A 7,035-nucleotide genomic window follows, 5' to 3' on the forward strand; every position below is an offset into this window, starting at 1 on the left:
CTGCAGGAGAAGTTTGCTTCTGGAGCAGCTGCTACCACTCTCAGAGTTTATGTCGCAGCTATTGCAGCACATAGGGAATCGGACGAGATTCCCCTGGGGAAACTAAGGTTAGTTTCGGCCTTCATGCGTGGGGTTAAGCGCCTGAAACCGGCTCGCTCCCCTAGAGTTCCCTCATGGGACCTTTCTATTGTCCTAGAGGGTTTGACGAAGGCCCCCTTTGAGCCCTTGGAGTCAGCTCCGGAGCGGATTCTGACTCTCAAGGTTTCTCTTTTGTTGGCCTTGTCCTCATTAAAGCGGGTAGGAGACTTACAAGCTCTTTCTGTTAGCGAGTCTTGCTTGGACTTTGCTCCTGGCTTGGTCAAGGTTTCCTTGAGGCCGAGACCGGGGTATGTCCCCAAAGTTCTTTCCACAACTTTCCGCTCGCAGGTGGTTAACCTTAACGCTTTCCACCCTCCTCCATTTTCTTCTGAGGAAGATAGGAAGCTTAACTTGCTCTGCCCAGTTCGTTCTCTTAAGATATATGTAGACCGCTCAGGCGGTTGGAGGAAATCTAACCAGCTTCTGGTTTGCTTCGGTGCTGGCCGCCGTGGGCTTGCTGCATCAAAGCAGAGGATTTCTCACTGGGTCACAGAAGCTATCTCGTTGGCTTACGAGGTGCGTGGCTTGCCTTCACCTCTTAGCATTAGAGCACATTCCACCAGAAGTGTGGCATCTTCTCAAGCTCTTTTTAGAGGAGCACTTTTGGAGGACATTTGTGTTGCGGCAGGCTGGTCCTCTCCGCACACTTTTGTAAGGTTCTATAATTTGGATCTTGACATGACCCCGGGTTCCCAGGTTCTTTCTGTTTGAACTCATCTTGGTCGTTGTCTCATTTATGTACCAGTCATGGAAAGCGCTCTAGCTTGGCGAGTTTGGTAGTCCGTTCCCACTGCGCTATCCGCAGCGTTGAGTGAACCTATGAAAGAGAACGTCTCTGGTTACTTACGTAACCTATGTTCTCTGAATAGGGAACGAGACGCTGCGTTAGCTGCCAAGCTCCTCGCGCTGCTGACAGTTTTCTTTTCGGCAGAGAAATCTGAGGAGCAGATGGCGCACGCGAATATGTAATGATGCGACGTAAGAGCGTCGGGGCGGAGCCAGACTGCGCGGGCGCCATCAGCCAATGAATTGGCGTGATTCTATAGGGCTTCAGACAATCGGCACATTCGGAGAATATCCCACTGCGCTATCCGCAGCGTCTCGTTCCCTATTCAGAGAACATAGGTTACGTAAGTAACCAGAGACGTTATCTTTGCAAGTTTCATTCGAAAAAAAACATTCTAAAAAATCCCTTGGCAACCGGCCGACGCGCGTCACTACTCGTGACGTCACAGGCAGAGTCGCCCATAGAACTCTTCTCTGGTTTTCTAGCAGTTCAGTTGATTTCTGGTCTGTAGTACAAGCGATCTGACTAGTATTTCTGTTACATCTGTGGTGAAAAATTGCTCTAATTGTTTTATATCTCTCGATCTGTGTTATATCTCATGATTTTTAGTATTTCATTTCGATCTGTGCAATTTACGTTCAGTGAACTTGTGATAAGTTAGTGACAGAACATCAGAGAGACATCTGGAGCAATGGGTCAGTGCAAATCTCACAGTTACATTGTAAAGGAAGATGCTGCTGCATCTGTGTCGCCAAGGCCTGTCCCAGAGAAAGTAGAGAAGAAGAAGAAAGGGAAGTTCCTTAGATGGGTTTTGTCTCGGAAATCCAAGAACACTTCCACCGAAGCCCAACAGAGTCAGTGCAGAAATGACAGCAGCCAACAGCCTGAGAGATGCTCTGATGTGGAAGCTGAACACAACAGCGACACTGAACACAACTCAGTGTACAGCAGGCACAGCTGTGTGTCTTCTCCCACCAGTGTGCCGGATGGTGATAAAGACATCACCAGGCAAGAGCAAAGTGGCATCATCTCACACAACAGCAGTCCTTCTCTGCCTGTGCCATCTATGACTGAGGAGAACATCAACTCCGCTTCGACATCGGATGACATTTCTTGGAAGAATGAGGATGAAATTATCCATATAAGTTCAAAGGGAAAGACAGGTCAGTTTATATAACAAGCCCCAACATGACTCATAAAATGTGCAAAAAGTACCTACATTTTAACATGTTTTTCTGGACATTGTCTTTATTATCCAAATGAAAATGTGAACTGAGGATGGATTTTGGTTGTGTGAGGCACCACAATAATGTGTCCATTCTACAGCTATTTTTAATGTGAATTTTGTATGTTTTTTTGTGGTTTATACTGTAAATTTTGTATGTCCCTCTTTTTTTTTAACAGGGGAAGTCTTGCAGCACTATGAAACTATGAAAATGCTGGGTAGAGGATCATATGGATGCGTCTACGACGGGATCCGTTTGTCTGATTCAAGAAAGGTAGTTTTTTTGCACTCTTGGAAGTTGGAATTTAAATTCATTAAAAGTTACATCAAGGTTAATTACTGGAATCATGTGACCTCTGCACATATAGTTAATTAATTGTAAAACATTCTTACAAAAAAATTCTTATTTTTTCTTTCCCTTGGAGAACAGGTGGCAATCAAACATGTGCTGAAGACAGAAGCCATGGAAAATGTCCGTATTGTAAGTAGGCAATTCCTCTCTTCGTTTTATTACTCTCAGAGTACACAGTCACATTAATAATAGGACATTTTAACAAAATTTTGCAGTCACAAAAGGACCATTGTCAATAGCGTATGAACTTCCGAACCAAGCAGCTTTCTGTTAGTCAGCACAGTTCATTCGCGTGACTTTACCCTCACGCAAAAATTCCCATTAAAATGACAAAATTTTGCCCTGAAAATTTTTGCCGGTCGACAGTAAAAGTGACCGAAACTTTAGTAACTATTTCCAGTATTTCAATTACTTAACTCTTCAAACCTATACTTACCCAAATGCAGGACATAATTCTGTAGTAATTCATTTAAATTAAACCATGTCCCCTAATTATCTCACTTTTGTATAACTATTATCTCTCCTGTAGGGTCTATTCGGCAAATCCCCTCCAAATGAGGTCGCGATGATGGCTCTTATGAACAAAAATCCCAGTGTTCCTCAAATAATAAAGCTGCTGGACTGGTACGAGACACCAGAGGAATATCTACTGGTCTTAGAGCGGCCCACGCCATGTGTAGATATGAGGATATTTTTACTGCAAAATGGTGGCATCCTCAAGGAATCGACGGCACGAGCTGTGATGCGTCAGGTTGTCACTGCTGCAAGAATATGCAGTGAGAGGGGCGTCTTCCACAGCGACATCAAGCTGGAAAACCTGCTCATCAACCCAAACACCTTGCAGGTCAAATTAATAGACTTCGGTTGTAGCAAACGCTTGAAGAAGTCTTCTTATTCGAAATTCAGTGGTACGTATTATTCCACAAATCTATGGTGAATAAATCGACAAAAAGCTATGGAAATACAAATTCATTGCAATGGACGAAATCTTGTTCTTTCTTCCAGGCACAAGAGATTATGCTCCCCCTGAGTGGGTCAGGCATGGAAAGTATCATGGCAAGCCTGCAACAGTGTATTGTTTAGGCGTACTGATGTTCAAGATGCTGTCTGGGAAGTATCCTGGCGAGTACCGGTACCTCCCTCAGATGTTTGGTGAGCCCTCCTACACAGAAGACATTTCCAAAGGTGAGAGCATGTGGACGGGTCATACAGGAACTTTTATTACTGCTTAAAATAATGTGAGCAGTTACACAAAGTATAACACTTACAATAATAACCGGACATCTCTCCCCTCTTCACAGAATGCAGGGATCTGATCCATTCATGCATGGAAAGTAATCCAGCCAAGCGGATTAATATGGAAAAGATCCTCCTCCACGACTGGTTCCAGGTATCGATCCTCACCTAAAAATGTTTGGAAATAAGATACCGTCATGAGAGGAAGAACGAGAAACAAAAGAAACCCAGAGAGTAGGTAAAGAAAAAACCTCATGTGCCTAAAAGAAAAAAGGTAAGGAAAGGAAGTATATGTAAGCGCTTTGAGGTCTCAGAAAAAGCGCTATATAAATGTAACGAATTATTATATATATATATATATATATATCCATATATATATATCCATATATGCAATCACAGGTCAAAGCACAGCTTACATGCACTATTGGTTGACGATGAGACGCTATAGTCGCAGGACAAAACACCGCTCTTCCGTTCCGATAACAACATTAAACAGGTTCTCCCCACTCAGTGAATCACCCACTGAGAATCCTGTTGATTGTGCCCTAGTTATTGGTGATTCTATTACACAGAACATGAAAATAGAGACACCAGCCACCATAGTCACATGTTTGCCGGGAGCCAGAGCGCCTGACATCAAAGCAAATTTAAAAGTGCTGCTGGCTAATGCTAATCGTAAATTCTCTAAGATTATTATTCACGTCGACACAAATGATGTTTGACTCCGCCAGTCGGAGATCACCAAAATTAATATTAAAGAGGTGTGTGAACTTTCCAGTACGATGTCAGGCACTGTAATTTGCTCTGGCCCCCTTCCTGTTCGCAGGAGTGATGAGATAGTTAGTAGATTGTGTTCACTCAATGGCAAAATAATATAGAATTCATAGACAATTGGAAAAGTTTTTGGGGCAGACCTGACCTGTTGAAAAGAGATGGTATTCATCCCTCCTGGGATGGTGCTGCTCTTCTCTCCAGTAATTTGGCTCATAGTCTTAGAGATAAAACATGACAATCTGCGGCTGGTTTCACAAAGATAGACTTTGACTATGGCTTAGATATAGTAGATAGTCAGACTTCAGATAGACATCTAAATCAGACCGTTGCACAAAGCACTTAAGACTCTGACTATCTTAAGTAGGACTACACTGCAATGCATTCTGGGTAAAATAAGACATTTTCAAAACAAAAAACATGGCGGATCGAGTAAGCGCATTCAACCGCTCAGTGCAGTTTACCCCAGCGGAAAATATGTGTTTGTTGGAGTATAACAGTTACAAGGACATTTTACTTGAAATTTAGCGGAGAATGTAGAAACAAGAAGAAATGTTTAATTTGGAAAAAGATTGCTTCGACAGTTAAAGGGATAGTTCGGCAAAAAATGATATTAAACCCATGATTTACTCACCCTCAAGCCGTTCGAGATGCATATGTCAATCATTTTTCAGACGAACACATTTTCAGTTATTTTAGAAAATGTCTTAGATCTTTCAGTGGTTATATGTATATTTTTACGACAAAACCGCACGGATTACACCCTCAGAAGGCCTTCGTTTATCCCCCTGGAGCCGGATGGATTAGTTTTGTGAAGGATGCATGCACATTTTTGGGACTTGAAGGAGGTGGACCCCATAACTTGACATTATAACCACTGAAAGATCCAAAACATTTTCTAAAATAACTGAAAATGTGTTCGTCTGAAAAATGATTGACATATGCATCTCGAACGGCTTGAGGGTGAGTAAATCATGGGTTTAATATCATTTTTGGCCGAACTATCCCTTTAACAGCGTTAATCCGATCACTGAGCGGAGCGTTAAAGACGTACAGAAAAGATACAAAAACATGGTACAAGATACCCTGTATACCACCCATGACACAGAAGCTTTACTGAGACCCACTGTGTCACCAACAGCATTCAGAAAAGTTCCTGTTGCATAAAATCTCAACGCAGTGCAAACCTGCGCGCCATTCGGCGTCTGTCCGCGGCGCCCATCAACGGCTCAGGACCTTGTTCAAAATCCTGCTGTGCCACAGAGCGCCATTTACATTTTTGTCTCATATTTGTCTAAAATCGTCGTTAATGTATACTGACTTCACCCTGTCCTGCAATATACATTTAGTTTTACATTCATTTAAGGAAATCAGCTGTGTGGATGAAAACGGCTGATGTTATCGGATTTTCAGGTGATATTCTCAATTCATTCAGTTAACGGACGCTCTGAGGTAAAGTGTTCAGACTGCAGACTTTAGTTTGCAACGATTGTATTTAATTGTACAGTACAATCATAACATAGTACAGACATTATCTTAATTCCATAATGTCCTTAACCCTTGTGCATTGTTCAAATTCACTACCCTTTCGTTATGTTCGTGGCTGAAAACAGCCACTACTTTAAACTGCTGTAAAAATGTATCAGATAAATATTTTTTTCAATTTTTTTTGCATAAATCTATTAATCAACCTCAGTCCTGATCAAAACTACTAAATGTTTAAAACTCTTTAATTGCCAAATTCATAAATGATGTCACTGATTTTGGAGAAAAAAAAACACAAAATGACTTATTTTCAATATAAAATGTGAATGTGGACTGGATTTTTTTTTACCTTTTATCACAGTCTTGGACATGTCAAAGATTAGAAATAACATTGGTTTTGATGCATTGTTAGTTTTTGTGCAGCATCAGATTTGAACTTTTTCTCCCTCATTTACTGTTTGTGGCTGTTTTTGCCCCATAGACTTCCATTATAACCACATTTTTTGATTGCAAAGCCATAACACCATATAATCATGCATTTTTGATTGTTGGTGGTTTTCCCTGTTGGGAAGAGGTTAAATTTGTAATTTTTACTGTTGATAACCAGGTGGCACCATTAACCCTTTAGATAGGCCTGTGCAAAAAAAAAAACTTAGTTTCTGGCTTTTACATGGAGTTATAATAGCATATTTTTGTGTGTGTGTGTGTGTGTGTGTGAGAGAGAGAGAGAGAGAGAGAGAGAGAGAGAGAGAGAGAGAGAGAGAGAGAGAGAGAGAGAGAGTGAGTGAGTGAGTGTGTGAGTGTGTGTGTGTGTGTGTGTGTGTGTGTGTGTGTGTGTGTGTGTGTGTGTGTGTGTGTGTGTGTGTGTGTGTGTGTGTGTGTGTGTGTGTGTGTGTGTGTGTGTGAGAGAGAGAGAGAGAGAGAGAGAGGGTGAGTGTGTGTGTGTGTGTGTGTGTGTGTGTGTGTGTGTGTGTGTGTGTGTGAGTGTGTGAGTGAGAGAATATGAGAACTCACCTTGATACGTCTGAGAAAATCAAAATA

The sequence above is a fragment of the Leuciscus leuciscus genome (genome assembly GCF_965113295.1).
Source record: "Leuciscus leuciscus genome assembly, contig: SUPER_11_unloc_7, whole genome shotgun sequence".
NCBI lineage: Eukaryota > Metazoa > Chordata > Actinopteri > Cypriniformes > Leuciscidae > Leuciscus > Leuciscus leuciscus.